The 19,415-nt window shown below is 44.9% G+C and overlaps 1 long non-coding RNA gene and 1 pseudogene across 1 annotated transcript; both read left to right on the top strand.

Moving 5' to 3' along the window:
* Positions 1–3,987: 3,987 nt before the first annotated feature.
* Positions 3,988–17,676, top strand: LOC126944914 (uncharacterized). The gene is made up of 3 exons (XR_007722223.1): positions 3,988–4,580; positions 4,696–5,162; positions 14,849–17,676. It is a non-coding gene; the product is annotated as an uncharacterized LOC126944914 (long non-coding RNA).
* Positions 9,553–11,248, top strand: LOC126944912 (uracil-DNA glycosylase-like; annotated as a pseudogene).
* Positions 17,677–19,415: the final 1,739 nt, after the last annotated feature.

Here is a 19,415-nt window from a genome sequence, read left to right as displayed (position 1 = left end):
CCCTGCCCTAAACCCCTCTTCGGTGCTCATCTGCTGACAGATGCAATGCCTCACACTACTGAGGCCAGCTTGCAAAATGAAAAGGCCCAAAGAGTTTCAGAGTTGGTGGCCCTTTGGTGGTTGAGCCACTAAACCTGAACTTCTTGTAGGCATGAAAAATACACCCTGATTTGTTTTAGTCACTGCAGTCCTATTTTAATACTACGTACTGCCCAGCACATTCCCAGTTGCTCTAACATCCCATGCCAGCCAGCTTGTGAGTGACAGCATTCTGGTTAGACTTAGTTCTGTCTCGCTTCAGTGCCTACTGCATAGTGCTGACTGTGGACAGAGCTTGTAGTTTGTTCTCACACTGTTATTAGTTCATTCTTACACTGTATTAGTTCTCACACTGTATTAGTTCATTCTCACACTGCTATAAAGAAATACCTGAGACTGAGTAATTTATAAACAAAGGAGCTTTAATGGACTTACAGTTCTGCATGGCTGGGGAGACCTCAGGAAACTTATAATCATGGCAGAAGGGGAAGCAGTCACCTTCACAAGGCAGCAAGACAGAGAAGAGTGAGCAAAGGAGGAGTTTTCCATACACTTACAAAACCATCGGATCTCGTGAGAACTCACTATCATGAGAACAGCATGGGGGAAACTGCCCCCATGATCCAAACACCTCCCTCCCTCAACACGTGGGGATTACAATTCCAGATGAGGTTTAGGTGGGGACACAAAGCCAAACCATATCAGAGCCAGGCCACATTTCCTAGAGCCAAGTGACTTCTTCATCTCTGTCACTCTGAGACACCCAGGGAAGAGACAAGGGCTGTAGCAGCTGCCCAACCCTGTAAACACAGAAGAGGAGACAGAAACCACGAGAACAGAGTGCACGGGCCAGAGCATTGTCAAGAAGGCTGCAAGATGCCTCACAGAGCCCCATTCATTCTCATCCAGCTTGGCTGTCAGGCTCAGGAGTGAGCGGCCTTGATTTTTAGCTCTTTGGGGACTGTGCTGGGAGGGTACCAGAGCTTTCTGGTGGAGAGACATTCCAGGGCAGGGCAGCCCAGAGGGAGTGTCTGTGCAGTAGGGGCTGGACTCAGTCTGGGCTTTACTTTTTCCTTGCCTCTGCCTCCTCAAGTCCCAATACCCCTTCTGCTTCTATGTCTTCTATATTCCTCCACAGTGCCAAGCACAAAGTCTTCCATAGAGCAGTAAGTACTCAATAAATGATTGCATAAAACTTATAAAAATGGGGAGCCTGCCTGACTCACGATGACTCTGACTCTGTTCTTCCTAGAACAGATACTGTTCTTTTTGGACCAAATTTTGGCTGGGCTATTGAATTGGATTTTACCCAGAGACCACAGTTATTGATTGGTTCAAGAAAAGACATGTGACTTCAATTGAGCCAATAGGAAGTCTTCCCTGGGATTTAAGAAATTTGAGCTGAGAAGGATGCATGCCTTTCTCTGATCGTGAGGCTCTAAGAATATAAGGCCATAGCTACTAGAGTTCATGCCCTCTGGAGTATAAAGAAAGATCATGGACAGTATGATATGTTCCACTCTCACTCACCTGCAAGCCATTCCCCAAACACAACTGGACTAGAATGTAACAGTGATCATAATACTCATTGTTATTTACCCAGCATTTAGGGTCAGTCTGTGCTCAAGATGCTCTCATTCTGGAGCTTAAAGCTGAGCTCTCCCTTCTCTGAGCTCTCAGGACACCAGATTTGCCCTTCTTTTATGGCAATTACCACAACCTGTGCTGCATTGTTCATTCACAATCATTTACTGGTACTTACCACATGGAAGCTACTGTACTTGACACTGGAGAGGAATGTGGAAGTCTATAACATGGTTTCATATTAGATTAGGGCAAGGGCATGGATGACTGCTGTTAGTCAGACAAGCTTATGCTGAAACAGTCTGAAACAAACAACCTGAAATTCTTAGGTGATTTCTTAGGTGATTTTTGCACCCATTGGGAAGGGCTGAGGACTCTGCTTCCCAGGGCCTGTATTCCAGGACCCTTGCTAAAGAAGCAGCAGTGTGTGGCAGCAGGGAAAGAGAGCATGGCACACTGAGGCTTGAATCTTCTGCCTGGAAATGACTAATCACTCATGCTCACATTTCATTGGCTAAAACAAGTCACATGGCCATGCCTGAGCTCAATAGGTGAGGTAAGAACAATTCTTCCAAGGGAGAGACACCAAATCTTTGTGAGCAGAATACTGCCTACTACACTTTCTTCTCTTGGCAGCTGGGCAGCATCTTATTACTGTAACCTTCCCAGTGGCCACCCTTGCACTTTGCACCTAATGAGTGCTATGTTAGTTTGTTCTTGCATTACTATAAAGGGACACCTGAGGCTGGGTAATTTATAAAGAAAAGTGGTTTATTTGGGCTCACAGTTCTGCAGTCTGTACAGGAAGCATGGTGCTGGCATCTGCTTCTGGTGAGGCCTCAGAATGCCTCCAATCATGGTGAAAGGCAAAGGGAGAGCCAGAGTATCACAGGGTGAGAGGAGGAGCCAGACAGAGATGGGGAGGTGCCACACTCTTTTAAACAACCAGATCTTGTGTGAACTCAGAGCCAGAACTCACTCATTATCTGAGGACAGCACCCAAATTCATGAGGAATTTGTCCCCATGACCCAGACACTTAGCATGAGACCCACCTCCAACACGGGGGATTACATTTGAACATGAGATCTGGAGAGGACAAAACATCCAAGCCGCATCCAACACTCAATGATTATATGCCCTCTTTCCTTTGTACCACTTATCACAATTGTAACTAACACTCAGGCCACCGTATGTTTAATGTCTGTCTCACCCACTGCACTATAAATGGCCTCAGGGAAAGTCAATGTCTGTCTGCTGTTAAAGTAATTTAACTATACTTAAATAAAGTATAGATTAATTGTTGTAACCCAGCATTTAATATCTGATGCATACTAATACCAGTGAATGCTTGTTCACAAATATATGAATGAATAGAGAAAGAACCCATGAGGGCATTGACACCTGCTTCATTCATTTGCTATTCCAGCTGTGGCGTATGCCAGGTCCTGTTTCAGGTCCAGAGATGGAGAAGTGATTTGCACCCCATTGTCCCATCCTCCTGGAGCTGGTGGCTTGCTCAGGATCAAATCCAGCCTGCATCTCATGTAACCAAATGAAATTGTCAATCATGAGCTGCTTTTGACCAATAAAAATGGCAATTTCATGTGGTTCATCCCAATCCGAAACATATGAAAGCTCTGTTTGAAGCCGGGAGCCCACCTATTATTCAGTGTTTCCCTATCTTCACAGCGTCCTCCTAGCCCCCAGTGCACATTCATAGAATTCTAGAATATAAAAATCTCTGGACAGAATATCCTCCAAGTCCTAAAATTCTATATCCCCGAATCAAGCTGTCATGCAGGACTCTCAGGCACTATAATACATGGACTAGAACATCTGAGGGCAAGTCCCCTTCCCCCAAAGCTGACCGTGGCACCCGATGCATCTGGGAACCCCAAAGGGGGGTCCCAGGCCCCAGGCCCTGCACACGCTGCCGCGTGCAGTGTTGTCTACGGGGCCTGTGCCCATGGCATTGATCCCTCTGCTAACTAGATGAGAAATTGCAGCAGGCTTTCCTTGCATGGCTTTTCCATGCATCTCTGTCAAAGCCGGTTTACATTCTGGGATTGAACTAATTTGTTTCCGTTTGCTCCTGGCTGCAGGCTTCAGGCAGCTCAGCTTTGTTGTCCTGGGTTTGCAACTTGCCAACCTCCCTCCTCTTGCCTTTCCCCTCCCCAGCTAACCACATCTGAGGGCAAAAAGGATTAGCAAGCTCAGTGTGATGTGATTCTGGCACTTGTAGCCTGGATTCTTCTGCTACCGCAGAGAGCTGGGGGTGGGGAGAGTGATGACTTAGTTGCCTCATGGAAGAAAGAGGTGGGGAGAATGAACCTGCAGTGCCCACTTGGGTGCTGCACAGCTGGGAACATCCCCACTCTGACAGCTAGCAAACACAAATAACCACAGCGATGATGCTGATTGCAGTTAATGTTTTCTGAGAATTAGGCGCTAGCCCCATGCTAATTCCTTTTCATGCATTTCAGACTGTCCTTTCCATAATCTCTCTCAATGACAAGAACTGTTATTTTGTCCATTTTGCAGATGAAGAAACCAGAACCCAAAAGGGGAAATAATTCATCCAAGATCACAAACTAGGATTCAAGCTTTAATACCTGGTGTGTCTGAATCAAGAATTCACATCCTCACAACTGCTCCATATCCCCCTACTCCCCAAATCTTGAGGCTTACAGGTATCTACTGAACAATAAACATCTTCCCTGAGCCTGAAAATGGTGGAGATGACATGTGGATTTCTGGAAATTGAAGCAGAGACACCCCTTTAGGGGAATAAGAGACAGCATTTGAGGCACTTGCATTCCTCCAGCTGTCCCCCTATGGCATGTTTTAAATTTAAAGTGGCAAATGAGGAAGATGCTTCCTCAGGTGTTCCCCAAAGGCCTGGATATTGGCCGACAAGAGGGCCAATTTTCTCACTGACATTCTTCTTCTTAATAGAGTAAGTCATTTCAGCTATAAAAATATTTATTTTTAACCCCGCATGGGACTGTCTACAAACTATTTTCATGTTGAGTATAAAACAGTCAAACCTGTAACTATTTTCTTTTTTTCAGAATTGGTCTGCAAAACATCTGCTAATTATTTTCCAAAGCTGAATCTATGCAAACTCTACAACCCAACAATTCCACTCCTGGTGTTACCAGTGGAGGGTCTTGACTACCTGTCATCCAAATTCTTGGTGTTTTGAACAAAAAATTGGACAAAACGCACAAAGAAAGCAATGAAGCAATGAAAGTACAGATGTCTGTGAACAAAAATTCACTCCACAGAGTGGGAGGCTGGCTTGAGCAAGTGGCTCAAGATCGTTGGTTACAGAATTTTGTGGAGTTTACCCTCCAGAGGGTAAACTTGGTTTACTTGGTTACGCCCTGTGTAAAAGAAGATTTGGCCTGCAGCCATTCTGATTAGTCACAGAAGGTCACAGAAGGTGACCAATCAGAGGGTGAAGTGAAGCAAAGTTACACATGAAGACTTGGCCCCACGACCAGTCTGATTGGTTGAGGGAGGAGACCAATTATAGGTACTTTTCAGTTTTCATCTGCAAGGCAGTGCAAAGGGAGTAGCCTCTGATCCTTTTGTTACTTGGGTGTAGAAAGCTGGGGTTTTCCTTTGGATTCAGTTCTAGGAAGTCAGCACAAATCAGCATTAGGTTCCCTGTCTCCAGACTCTATTCTGCCTCATTGGGTAAATACCAGATAGAAATGAGCATGTGTTCAACTAAGAGAGACCTTCAGAGCGGTGCTTACAGCCCCAAATCAGAAACAATGCAAAGTCCCTGGGCTGGGAAGTAAATTATGGTAGAGTCACGTGGTGGACTACTGCGCTGCAATGAGAAGGAGCAATCTTCAGACCAATCCAGGGACATGGAAGGATCTCACAGCCATGATGTTGACTAGGTAGAAAGAGTAGGACAAAGATACATGCATCCTGTATGATTTGATGCTTGTGATGTTTAAAAACAGGCTAACTCTAACCCTAACCCTTTGCTCACTAATGCTTTTTGTTTGTTTGTTTGTTTGTTTGTTTGAGACAGGGTTTTGCTCTGTTGCCCAGGCTGGAGTGCCGTGGTGCAATCTTGGCTCACTACAACCTCTGCCTCTCAAGCTCAGGAGATCCTCCCACCTCAGTCTCCCAAGTAGCTAGGACTACAGGGGTGCACCACTGTATCCAGCTAATTTTTTTGTTTTTAGTAGCGATAGAGTTTGCTCATGTTGCCTGGGCTACTAATGTGTTTTTATTTATCTTTCTCTCCCCTGCCTTGCCTCCCCATCCCTCTTCCTCACCTGTGCTTCCTGGAATGACCTCCCAGATAATGTCCCTGCACCAGCTCTTACCTCAGAGTCTGCTTGTGGGGCCTCGGGAACTGAGACAGTGCACAATTTATGTCTTTGGTATGTCAGTGATTCATCATTTGGCTCCATCTAGCACCTCCATGCGCCTGGGGACTTTGTCTTGTTCACTGATGTGTCCCAAGTGCCTGGAACAGTGCCAGGCAGATTATTGACACTCAGTAAGTACTCCTTAGATGTTGAAGAAAATATGCAGACATAGCCAGGAGGCCAAGATCTAGAAAGCATCAAGCTGCCCAGAAGCTGTTTCACTCAAACAAAAGAGAACAGGGTCATGTTGATGGAGGCCTGTGAGGTGTGTGTGAGTGTGTGTATGTGTATATATACACACATATATATATTCTGATCTCGCAATGGCTCTTACAATAGTTATTGTCTTAACAACACAGATAGGATAACTGCTTAGTTCTTTGCTATGTTGAAGCTTAGTAAAGACAGAGCATGTCTGTCTGATTTCTGCTGTAGTCCCAGGGCTTAGCACCTAGTCAGGCCATAGTAGGGGCTCAACAGATATTTGCTGAGTAAATAAATGAGTGAGTTCAAACATCTTGCCCAAAGTCACGGCTGGGAAGTGTTGGAGCTTAGATTTGCACCCAGTTTAGTTTGAGTTCAAAGCCCAAGTTCTCTGGCTATTCCAGGCTGCTGCTCCAGTGTGGATACACACAGACTCTTTAACTGCTGTCCTTGTCCCCACTGACTTGCTTACGAGCTATTCAGATGAAAATGCCTATTATTTAAAAATACAAAAGAAAAATCTTCAATGACTGGGTTTTATAAAGAAAACTTTATAAAGTTATATGTATATATCTATAAAATGTATATATGTTATATAAGGTTTTATAAAGAAAGTGTTATAAAGACAACTTCTTGTTGTAGGGTGGGCCCAACCAGAATGCGGCCAAAGGTAGACCCCATGATTCTCTTGCCCTTGGTCTTTAAACTCCTGATGGGTATCAGTGAAACTCATCAAACCCTTGACCTGGATCAACAGACAAAGAAAACGGTGCCTAGCTAGGTGATCTGCAGTCCAGTTTTGCATTCTGGTTTAAATCCACAGACTTAAACAAATGGTACTTAAGAAGGATGGGCAGGCTGGGCACAGTGGCTCATACCTGTAATCTCAGCACTTTGGGAGGCCAAGGCAAGCGGATCGCCTGAGATCAGGAGTTCCAGACCAGCCTGGCCAACATGATGAAACCCCGTCTCTACTAAAAATATAAAAAAATTAGCCAGGCATGGTGGCGGGTGCCTGTATTCCCAGCTACTTGGGAAGCTGAGGCAGGAGAATTGCTTGAACCCAGGAGGCGGACACTGCAGTGAGCTGAGATCATGCCACTGCACTCCAGCCTGGGTGGGTGACCGAGCTAAAGAAAGAAGAAAGAAGGATGGACAGAGGGCAGTGATGGGGATCTCACTGGCCAGAGACATCTCTCTAGTGCTCTACACTCACTTGACTCTGTTCCAAACTCCCTCAATTGTTCAAAGGGTTGGGCAATAACAGATCTGAGTGGGCACTGGCCACCCATGGCTTGTCTTCTCCAGAGTCAGTAAATGTACCTGACACAATTGGCTGTGACCTGCGAGTGTGGTATCATACAGGTAGGAAAAACTGTCTTTCCTAGGGCTGTGAGCAGAGCCAGCTCAAGCTAGGGGACTAAGCTGAGCGTAGCAGGATGTTGGACAACATCTTCAAATTATGTTGTTGTGTTCAGATATGGTTTTCTAGGTTTATACGGTCAGAATAACATCCCTGGGCGTGACAGACCTCATGGCGGCAATGAGAAGTGTTTTGAGGGAACGTGAGATTGGAAGTGGGGAAGACAGTTAAAAATTAAGTGATAAAACAAAAGTGCCTAAGAGAAGGGAGCAAGATGTTAAGCAGACGTGTTGGGAAATGAAGGAAGTATGAGTGGGAGGGCAGATCTGCCGGAGAGAACCCCGTGAGCAAGTGAGGAGATGGCCTAAGCCCATGGGGAAGCAGGGGAGGGGTCCTGAGAATCCCTCAGCTATTGCATATTCTCAGTCTTTGCCTACAAGGTGATGTTCCCTCCTCTCGGGTGAACGCTGCGTGCTGGAATGCCCTCCCTGGCCTGATTTTTTGCAAAGGCCCCTGTCCTAAAATGGGCTCTCTTTACATCCTGATTCCCATCAGAGCCCCCCGTCCCCTTTGTATCTTGCTTGCTGTGTCACTCAGGGTCTGCTGAGGGTGACACTTACACTTAGGGAGGGCCCAGGGAACTCCAAATCAGCCAAGAAACCAGAAGAGGTGTGGATCAGCCAGCAGCTTTCCTGTGCTGTCTGGTCTAGCTGAATTCAAGAGTACATCTGAAGAAGGGAATTGGAATCTTGGAAGGGAACACCCCATGCTTCTCCCATCTCCAACTGGTCAGGGATGCACCAGTGCACTCCACTCCCAATCCTATACAGACACACAAAGGACTCTATCACCCAAGCCCACATGGCATCTTGTATACGCACACATGCTCACGTATTGCACTAGCATCTTCAGCTCCACCCTGCTTTCTGTGCTGGGAGGCTCAGCTGTGTCAACTACATCCACAGGTACCTCTGCCTTCTGGCTTCCAGGTTGGTTTGACAATTAGAAACTGGAAGGACTCAGATGGTTCCTAAAATTCTCCAAATCAGCAGAAGTAGGGTGCCTGGAGTCAGAAGTGATTCTAAAAATCAGAGGACTCTTGAAGGACACAGACATTCCATAGTCTGACCCACTCTTAGCTAGATTATAAGAAGCAGAGGGACCCTACTGCCCTACTGATATCTGTACTGAAATTTTAAGCACCCATCAATCTGTCTATATAGTAAAAGTGGCCAAGACATACTCAAGATACTTCCTTTTTAGGTTTATGTCTATTCATCAGAAACAAAGAAAAGATGTATTATATCAGGGATAGATATACAGGGAACGGCTACATTATTTATGGAAAGTGTGTGGGGGGTTGGTAATTACCTGGTTGTCTCCTTTTACTACTTCCCTAAGTCACTAGACGGAGGACTTCCTCCAGCTGGGACAAGCCATTGTCTGTCCCTGCACAGAGCTGTCGACCAGCAGTCATGTTCTCATGAGTAACACCACTGTCAGCAACAGCTCATTCCTATCACTCCAGCCAATAACTAGGATAATGGAGGACACAGAGAGTTATAATGCTTTGGAATATAATAAGAAAACATTTCTATGGAGAGAGGCTTGCCTGTCATCTTTATGCTGATAATTGATTCTCCCCTGGCCCTTACATTTACATGAATAGTTCATGTTCATGGCTATAGTTGTCCAGTCATTTACTGCATTGTCTGACCCAGAAGCCACCGGAGCACTGGAAGCAACTACACAGAAAAAGAGAAAGTAGCTTTTGTTGAGCTCTACTCTGTGACAAGATTAAAGTTCGGACAATTAGGTTTTTTTTTTAAATCTTCATAATGACCCATTCGTGGAATAGGCCTTGGCAGAATTTCCATCTGACAGCAGAGAAATTGAAGTTCAGAGAGGTTATGCAACTCACCTAAGGTCCCCCAAGTTAGGCCAGCATTGGAATTCACCAAGGCCCCTGGAAATCTCTGCTGCTGTCAGACATTGGTGCCAGTGGCTGATGACAACAGCAGGAATTGATACAAATGTCTAGTGAAAGAAATGAGGACAGTTTGTCCTGTGATGTAGAAAAATAGTTTCCTCCAACCCCAGTTGAAAACTTTGTCAACAGCTTAGTAAAATGTGGCTGATGTTTGACTCCCGTCTCAGGGTTTTCCAGAGAAATGGAACCAGTACAGGAACTGGCTCACATGATTACAGAGGCTGGGAAGTCCCACAACCTGCCACCTGTGCCACTGGCAAGCTGGAGAAACAGGACATTTCGTGGTGCAGTTTGTCCAAGTCTGCAGGCTTCAGAAACAAGGGTGTGAGTGGGGAGGGGCTGACAGTGTCAGTTCCCATCTGAGTGGGACCTGGAACCGGAAGTGCTGACCTCTGAGGGCAGAAGAAGTTGGGTGTCTGAGCTTAAGCAGAGAGCAAACTCACCTTTCCTCTGCCTTTTTGTTCTCTCTGGGCCCTCGGTGAATTGGGTGACTTCACCTGCGTTGGTGAAGGCCATCTGCTTTACTCTGTCCACCAACCCAGATGTGGATCTCTTCCAGAAACACCCGCACAGACTTTAAGGGATGCCCAGAAATAATGTTTCATCAGCTATGTGGGCATCCCTTAGCCCAGTGAAGTTGACATTAAATTAACCGTCACAACCCCCAAATCACAGTGAAATAATATGAGACCCAGATAAAAATATGCAACTAATTTTTAAAAATTTGAATTGCTGACTTCTGCAGCCAGTGGAAGCCTTGTAGGTCCTTGGGCTGTGTATTTGCTTCCTCCTCAGCTCTGGGAAGAACAGCCAGAAGATACTCTACTGCTTCCTCTCTCCCAATCTGGCTGGGAAGTCTCTTTCCCACAGTCCCAAGCCGGCTGACCTGGGGACTGGTGTGGCAGCTGTAGCTTAGGAGAACTGAGATGCAGAGGCCCACCCCATCAAGAAAGCCAGGGCCAGGAAGGATAAGCCCAGCATGCTGTCCTCCTCACTGCTGAGCACTGAGCACTTGGTTCACATCTAAAGGGGAAGGTCAGGTCTCTTCCCAGACTCATGGCCCAACATAGACTCATGGTCCACAACTACCCATGTGTTTTGGTGAGAGTTGGAAGAAGTACCTCAGTGCAGTTCAGGAAAGAGTATTTTATAAAGCTAATGGGATTTGTGCAGAATAAAACAGACATTACATTGTTTATTCACCCCCACACCAAGTTTTCAGAACCTAGACCCATATGTGTGACATAGGAGATGTGAAGGCTCTCATTCCCATACAGGATCCATATCATGGACCCAGTTAAGCTCACAGGCTCTGCTTTCATGTGCAAAGACCTGTTCCACCTCCGCCCAGTTCAGAAAATGCTTAAAAATTGTTGAATGCAGACATCGATGGTTTTGTTCACCCTCAGCATGGAGATTTATCTGGGTGGGCCAAACAAGGGGTTCTTCTACTCAATGCGGTCTCACTATTCTGGCCCATCAAGCCAGTTCTTATAAGGAGAGAGGCTGGGAGCAACTCACTGACATAGTTGTGTCCTGGCTAAATCAGAACTCAGACTGGCTTGTCTTCTTGCTCTGGGGCTCTTATGCTCAGAAGAAGGGCAGTGCCATGGATAGGAAATAGTACCACATTCTGCAGCTGGCTCAACCCTCCCTGTTGTCTGCGTATAGAGGTTCTTTGGATGTAGACACTTTTCTTTCTTTCTTTCTTTCTTTTTTTTTGGAGATGAGTCTTGCTCTTTCACCCAGGCTGGAGTGCAGTGGCATGATCTTGGCTCACTGCAACCTCCACCTCCCGGGTTCAAGTGATTCTCCTCCCTCAGCCTCCCGAGTAGCTGGGCAGGAGCTACAGGTGCACACCACCATGCCCAGATAATTTTTTTGCATTTTTAGTAGAGACTGGGTTTCACCATGATGACCAAGCTGGTTTTGAACTCCTGACCTCAAGTGATCCACCCACGTTTGCCTCCCAAAGTGCTAGGATTACAGGTGTGAGCCACCATGCCCTACTGGATGCAGACATTTTTCTAAAACCAATGAGCTGCTACAAAAGTCTGGCAAGAAGTGCATTGACTGGAAGGAGCTGTGATCCTCAACTTAAGGGGTGGTCTTTCTCCGTTGGTGGTTTTTGAGAAACTGCTGTTGAAGTATTTGCCAGTTATGAAGGCAAATGGAAAATTTCCGCAGTAATTCTAAAGTACTCTACATAAGGGAGCAAAGCTTCCATAAAGCAGCCTTGAACCAGGATGCCCAGAAATGGCAGCTTTATCCAGCCAGACACAGCAAAGACAACTCTTTGGCCAAATGTCTTTCTCTGCAACAAGGCTTTGGCCTAAAATATGCAAGCTTCTCAGAAGACAGATGAGGTCAAATACTCACTCGGCTCTCCTCACCTCCCTTACCTTTATGGTTAATGTTGGAGAGGTGCACCTTTTTGGTACAGCTGTAGTTTGGTGCCTGCTGTTCCTTTGCTTTACCTGGTAGGTTAGACTTTCAGTAATAAGGTGTTGGGGTGCTTTTGCTGAGAAAGGGCTCCCCTGGGCCCAACCCGGCAGGCATTCCAGTTGCAGCCAGATACACCGTCCCCTTGATCTTTCAAGGAACCCTGGGGCTTCTCCTTGAAGGAAGCAGGAGGGTGATTTGCAAGTTTCTAGGACTCTGGCCCAGAAATTAGGGATCAATTTTCTGATTGTAGTAGAGGTGAAGGTTCCTAAGGAATAGTCCTGAGTGTGAGCCTTAAGAGATAGGGGATGAGAGAAGTGGGCTGGATGTTGTTCATCCTGTTATTCTTTGAGTGTTTCATGGAATCTGAACAAGGACAAGGAAAAAAGGGATTTTTTTTTTTTTTTAATAGAGGAAGGATGATTTTCTCCTAGGGTCATTCTAAGTTAGAGTTTTTAAGGCAGCACAGACTGCCAAATGCTGTTTTTTTGTGCACTGAAATCACTTTGGGATATTTTTCTGCCACACTGGGACGTTTTAGTTTTTAAAACAATGCTTATGCAGATAATGCATTTTTTCTTAATGCTTTTTTTAAGAGACAGTCTTCATTGGGTTTGTGCCCTCCCACCCTTGATCTTGTTAGAGTGTCATTTTTGCTGTTCTCCAGGTGAAAGCGTTAACCCTGCACAAGTTTGGTGATAAAAAATTGTTGAAGTTCCAAAAAAAAATTTTTGATAGTGCTGTCCCTCTGCTCAAAGCCATCAATAGCTTTTTATGACATGTGTTAATTTCCTATCGCTGCTGTCACAAATGACCACAAACTTAGTTTAACGCAACACAAATCCATTATCTTACAGTTCTGGAGTCAGAAATCTGACCTGGTCTCACGGGGCTATAAACAAGATGTTCTCAGGGCTTCATTCTTTCCGGAGGCTCTATAGGAGAAAGCTGTTTCCCTCCTTTTCCAAGGGTCCAATTCCATGGAACAGAAGTACTGTCATTTTGTCAGGCAAACATCTAACTTTCTAAGTTGACAGAACTATTCAAATATTATACCTAACTGCTACATTATGTCATACATGTTTTTTAAAATACATGTTTGGCTTTGTTTCTTATTATACTTGGTTACATTTCCAGCTTCTAGAGGACACCCTCTTCCTTGGCTCTATTCCATGTCTTCATCTTCAAAGCCATCAAAGTCACTTCTTCCTGACTCTTTTTTGTAGTCACATTTTTCTTTGTGACCATGGCTGAAAAAGTCTCTGCTTTTAAGGACTTAGGTGATTAAATTGGGTGCAACTGCATACTCTCCGCCTGTCAAGGTCCATGGTACGTTTAATCACATAGTGAAGTCCCTTTGCCACACGAGGTAACATATTCACAGTCACTTTGGGGGCCATTTTCTGTCTACCAGAAATAAAAAACTCACAAAGCATGACCTTACTGTTTCTAACCTAACTACACCACCTCTACAGGTTTTGCTTCCAGTCACAGAGTCTACTAGGCTCCATTTGGGTTTGGGGGCAGGTACATATCTACTGTCCCTCTGCCTGACACCTGCCTTTGATCTTCTCTTTGTCCTCCCAACACCACTTACTTCCAACTCGTCCTCAAATTTCAGCTGCTACATCCCTTCTTCAGAGATGCCTTCCCTCACTATAGCCATTGAACCGGACTGAGCTCCTTATAAGGTCCTAAAACTTATCCATCATCATATTAGCCATAATTTGTAATTTTTTTCATGTGATACTCAACAAATGGATTAGTAGCACAATGTAATGATTCTTTTTGTTAGTTTGTTTGTTTTTGATTTTTAAGATTTGTCTGCTATTGAATAGTGTAGCGATTCTGAGGCCTGGGTTAAGGTCCTTTCTCTTCTAGTAACTAGTTGTATGATATTAGGAAAGTCATTTGATTGCTTATTGCCTTAATTTCTTTATCTATAAAATGTATTTATGATATTATATTAAGAATAAGTACCCCCTAAATATATACACCTACTATGTACCCACAAAATTTAAAATTATAAACTAAAAAGAAAGAAAAAGAAGAGATTGTTAAGAAAATGAAAAAAAGATTAAAAGAGTTTTTGTGTGCAGAGTTCTTAGAACAGTGCCTGTCAAATAGTAAGCACTGATACATATGTCATAGATCAAATATATATTTATAATTTATTTATATATAAATATTTATGTATTTTGTATATTTATATTATATTGTAGATACATACTTACATAAGATAGTATTATATTATTATAGATATAGTTATATATGATATTAGGTGAATTTTAGAAATATTACTATATGTCTAGTGCCTAGGGTGTAATAGTTGCTCAGTAAGTCTTTGCTGAAGGAAGGAGAAAGGGAGGGAAGAAAGATACAGAAATCTCTGCTCTTTAGCAGATTTTCTGACATCTCCTTAGTCAATATTATGCAGGCAAAGTAGCCATAGCAACAGCAGGAGTAACATAACATGTCATTTTTCGTGCTTTGAAGACCTGTTTTCATAGATACAGTGCAATGTCATTGCTCTTGAACCCATTTGCTTGATAAGCAAAATCTAATTGCTAGGAAATACAGAAGTCGTAAACCACCTTGGATAGCAGGATGAAATGCTAATAGGTACAAGAATGTTGCCACAAAGCTCACCAATTAATTATTTGAAAGTGGGCTTGGGTAAAGAAAATAGCACAAAGAAAAAGAATATGTTGGAAAACAGCTATTCTGAGATAGCTGGAGACACAAAAGCAGCTCACCAGAGCAGACATTCTGCTCCTTGATAAAGCTAACAAAACAGTGGACCTTATTGATGTAGCTGTTTCCTGCAGCAGAAGCATCACAAAAATCTGTCCAGACAAAACAAACAAGTATGCAGCCCTGGCAGAAGAGCTGACGTTAAGTGTGGAAACTGAGGAACATCAAAGTCAAGGCAGCTATCATCTTGGCAAGAGGGATGTTGTTCTCTGCACAAGCTGTACATCTGGAGGGTAAGGGGCTCGATTCAGAGTTGTATGGGAAATAGCACTGGCTTTTACTTGCCCTGTATTCAGTGTCCATTTTAGCAAAAAAACCCTCATTTCTCCTGGGTTGCCAACACTCTATCCACAATCATCATGGGAGCAGGGGAAACTGACCCTACCCAGGGCTACAGGAATTAGCCATGACCTGGGTCTGGCTTCAGAAAATGCTACATCTCCTTGGCCGCAGCAATTGGTCCAGAAACAAGGATGTGGCACAGCTGGGACCAATGAGGCTATTTCCCTTGAAATTTCGTGGAAACTAATAGGGAAGGGAAACTCTATCTAGAAGGTTGTTAAACTTGTAGATGCATCTCTGAGCTCCCCATGGCCATCTTTGTCATCACTTGGGGAAAACTTGGCTGAAATACAAAGCCAACAAGGAGGAAAGAGGAGCTCAGAGGTGGAGAAAGGACCCTGGAGCCATGATACCCACTTGATTTTCCAGGAACGTGAGCCCAACATTCATGTCTCTTGTGGGAGGATGTGCCACATATAACCTACACAGTACTGACAGACTCAGGAAGCCTCCAAGCACAGGTGACCTCCAGGTAGTCCCCATAACTCAGCATGGAAACTTGAGTTTTGGCCCAGGAACCAAGACGTCCCTCTAGTCCCCCAGACATCCCTTGTGACCTCCTGTCTCACTGAAGTTCTTATGTTCCAAGCAGCATTGAGCCCCTCCGTCTGTGTTCAAGTCATTATCTCTCTGCTGGACTGTTTTCGTTTCTTTTGTCCTGCCCTCAGTGAACTGTTCCTTGGTCTTGAAGGTCTTTGGTTTGAAGGACTTCCTTCCCGCCCCCAAATGAGCTGATCACCCCTTTCTTTTTGTCATCTCTGAATTCTCACAACACTTATGAAGTAGCTCTGTAAACTATTTGTCCCCTATCTGTCTCCCTACTGAACAGTGAGCTTCCTGAGGGTGGGCACCAGGTCTGGTTGATCTCCAATCCCCCCACCAGCTTACTCAAGGCCCAGCCCAGCAGTCAGAGAGCCTGTGGACAGACAATGAGGAACAAATGAAGTTCTGTGAGGCCAACCAGACCCTTGATGTTGAAAAGCTCTGTTTAGGGGTTTAGACTTTATCTTGAGAGCAACAGGGAGCCTTTTAGGGGTTTAAGTAGAGGAGAGGCAGAACCTTGCTTGGGGTGAGACTCCCTGGCATGTTGACATGGCCGCCTTCTTTGCCCCCATAAGAAAGCCCCATACCTGAGTTCCACTCTAGTTCTGATGTTCTGAGGTTTCTCCTTAGGTTGTGCTGGTCCCTCCACTGGGTCTCCATGCCACACCTATGCTTTGTATTCCATGCTGGGACTGCCTGCTGTGGCATCTTGACTCTCCCTATTTATAGGATGTTTACCTGGAAAATATCCTAAAAGTACCTCCACTCTTTGACCCTGTGCTTTGCTGCATTGCTTCCTCTTGTTGGCTGGAGTGGCCAGGCTGCTGTGGATTCCAAGCTCAGAGCTCCCGCTACAAAGCAGATTTGGGACAGAAGTGTGTTCATTGGTAATTTTAAGACCTTGTTGCCACCTGTTCACACAAGGCCAAACCCAGAGGAGGAACAAGGAAGCCATGGGGCCAATGACTCAGTTCTCCTAAGAATGCAAACTTCTCAGAATCATTCACATTCAATGGTCTGCCCTTCTTCAGTTGGTGAAAAACCAGCAGAGATGAAGCAAAAAAATGAAGTTTTCTTATGTCCGGCTTTTAGATTTATGTAGGCACATTACCTGGACAATGGAATGAATTTCTCCCTTATCCTACACGTTGACCCTTTTGCAGCCACAGCAAAAGGATCCTGGCAAAAGTTCAATTCCATGGAACAGAAGTGATGGCATTTTTCAGGTAAACCTCTAAGTTTCTAAGGTGACAGAATTCAAATGTTACACCACACTACCACAGTAGGTCACACATGCTCTTTTAAACACATATTTAGATTTGTTTTATTATAGTTGGTTATATTATGAGGCTGACAATGGTACCACGTAGTACTTTGATATGAGAGAAAAGTGAATTGATGCAATTTGAGAAGTCTTTGAGGGGTCCAAAGGATTCCTCCATACAAGAAGAAAAATAACTCATGAATAGTAGTAGTGGTAGGGTATGAGGAAGGAGGAGGATGGGAATTATTTTTGAGAGTTCATCTTCTCAAGGGAAAAATCAAAACCATTCAAGTGGGCTACGCAGGAGCCCACCATGAACTGAAGGCAACGGGGCATGTCATTGGTCTCGTTTCCTGTTGAATGTGAAAAAAGTGCAGGGAGCTTACACAGATGACTGCAGATCAGGGAAATCTCTTCTGCTGTAAAAACAGAGAGTAACTATCATAAAAATCTGAATTTAAAAAGAACAAAAAGAGGCATAGTTGCCCAAATCATGGGGAATTCCTTTGTTAGATTTCAGGAAGAAATTAAACGGAATGCAAGAAAAATGCTTGATCTGTTGTCTACAGCTCTTTAGAAGATGCCTAGGATGAAACAGAAATCTTGAGTTCAAAAACTCAATTGTCTATAGGGACCAGGAAACTGACCTGAAAGAACAAAGCTGGACCTGGTGGGAACCGTAAGGAAGTGGAGAGAACAGCCTTCTCTGAAAGTGGCGGCCCCTTCCAGCTCCTGCTCAGGGCTGCCATGCGTGGATGCCAGATTTTCTGATTTTTAATAGAACAGGAATCTTTGTTTTTTTATCTTTATTTCAAATATCCTTAATTAAAAATTCTGATAAAGAAAATGTATTTTTGGCTGGGCACGGTGGCTCATGCCTGTAATCCCAACACTTTGGGAGGCCAAGGCAGGTGGATCATGAAGTCAGGAAATCAAGACCATCCTGGCCAACATGGTGAAACCCCATCTCTACTAAAATACAAAAAATTAGCCAGGCGTGGTGGCGGGTGCCTGTGGTCCCAGCTAGCAGGACTAGCAGGGAGGCTGGGGCAGGGGAATCGCCTGAACCCAGGAGGCAGAGGTTGCAGTGAGCCGAGATCACGCCACTGTACTCCAGCCTGGAGACACAGCAAGACTCTGTCAAAAAAAAAAAAAAAGGAAGAAAACACTTTTTTTTAAAGGGAACCATTAAACAGACCTCAACATTCTTCACAAAGAGAGAAGACACTGGGAAGTATCTTGGGTTTGGTTTCCCCGGAAGTGGACTCTGAGACAAGGATTTGCAAGCGAGAAATTTATTTAGACAGTGATCTCTGGAATTGCTGGCAGGGCAGTTGGGAGGTAATGTGGGGCAGAGAAGGCATCCACTAAAATTTGTGCTAAGGAGCAGCATACGCCTGTGCATGTCAGGGCTCAATCCCACCGGGGAACCCTGGGACACCCAGAAGCGATGCCTTGGAGTTGTTCCCTTTGAGGGAGGAGGAAACCGAGGCATTTATTCACCACTCCTTTCCTTCTTTGGTAGAGTGCTGCTCCCAGAGTGTTCACTCATTGGCATTTCTGTTCAGCATCATGAGGGCTGAGCATCTCTCACGCACAGTCCCAGGTTCTGGCAGGACACAAGAATGGTGGGTGTTGGGGGTTACAGATGGCACACTAACAGCGTCCTCATATTATGGGCTGATCTCGAAGACTTGATTGACCAAGCCTGATTGTACCCCGGAAAGAACACCACTTTGCGAACCCCACTAAATAAGAACTTTCTTTCTGCTGGACTATGACTGGTGATGTGCTGCGACTCTTTGGTAATCATCCTTGGTGGGATCAGCTGGGGCTATTTCTCGCATGGCATTTTGAATGAGAACTCTACCTCCAAGTGGCATGATTTCCAGGGCATCAACATTGCCAGACAGTAACAGATCTGAGTATGGAGTCAAGAGACCTGGCTCTGGCACTAGCATGCCCTGTGATGTTGGCCTGCCGGTGAGCCTCTGTTTCTCTGTCTACAAAAGGCAGCAGTCAGACAGATCTCTAATTCTGACCCCAGGCCTTCAGATTTTGCTCTGCCTAGGGGAGGAGAACCTGGCTTGAGGTGGGATGATGCTGTCACAGGGACAGCACCTGGCAGTCATCCAGTGAGTGCACTCTTAGCTTTGCTACCCAGATCCTGAGAACCTCCTGGACAGGGTAGCCACAGGGAACCCAATCTCTTGCTTTGCTTATTCACAGGGAAGTCAATGACTCTCTGAGCTATAGGAAGTGCTATAACCTGGGAGGTTAAGACAGAGAATCTGGGCAAATGCTTCTCTTTCCTAGGGAGATGTTGGTCTGGAAGGGGCTTGGTTCATAACGATATGAAGTCAGCAGCTTGCACCAGGTATCTGTCACATCTCAAGCTTTGAACAAGGTAGGTGATGGATAAGGGAACTTCGCATTCACTTTTATCCACAATGTCAGGGCACCCTGGCCACCCTGCCTGAGTGTTTCAATTT

Source organism: Macaca thibetana, chromosome 20 (assembly GCF_024542745.1).
Source record: "Macaca thibetana thibetana isolate TM-01 chromosome 20, ASM2454274v1, whole genome shotgun sequence".
NCBI classification, from domain to species: domain Eukaryota; kingdom Metazoa; phylum Chordata; class Mammalia; order Primates; family Cercopithecidae; genus Macaca; species Macaca thibetana.
The sequence above is the reverse complement of the archived record's forward strand: the minus strand, read 5'-3'. Positions and strand labels throughout refer to the sequence as shown.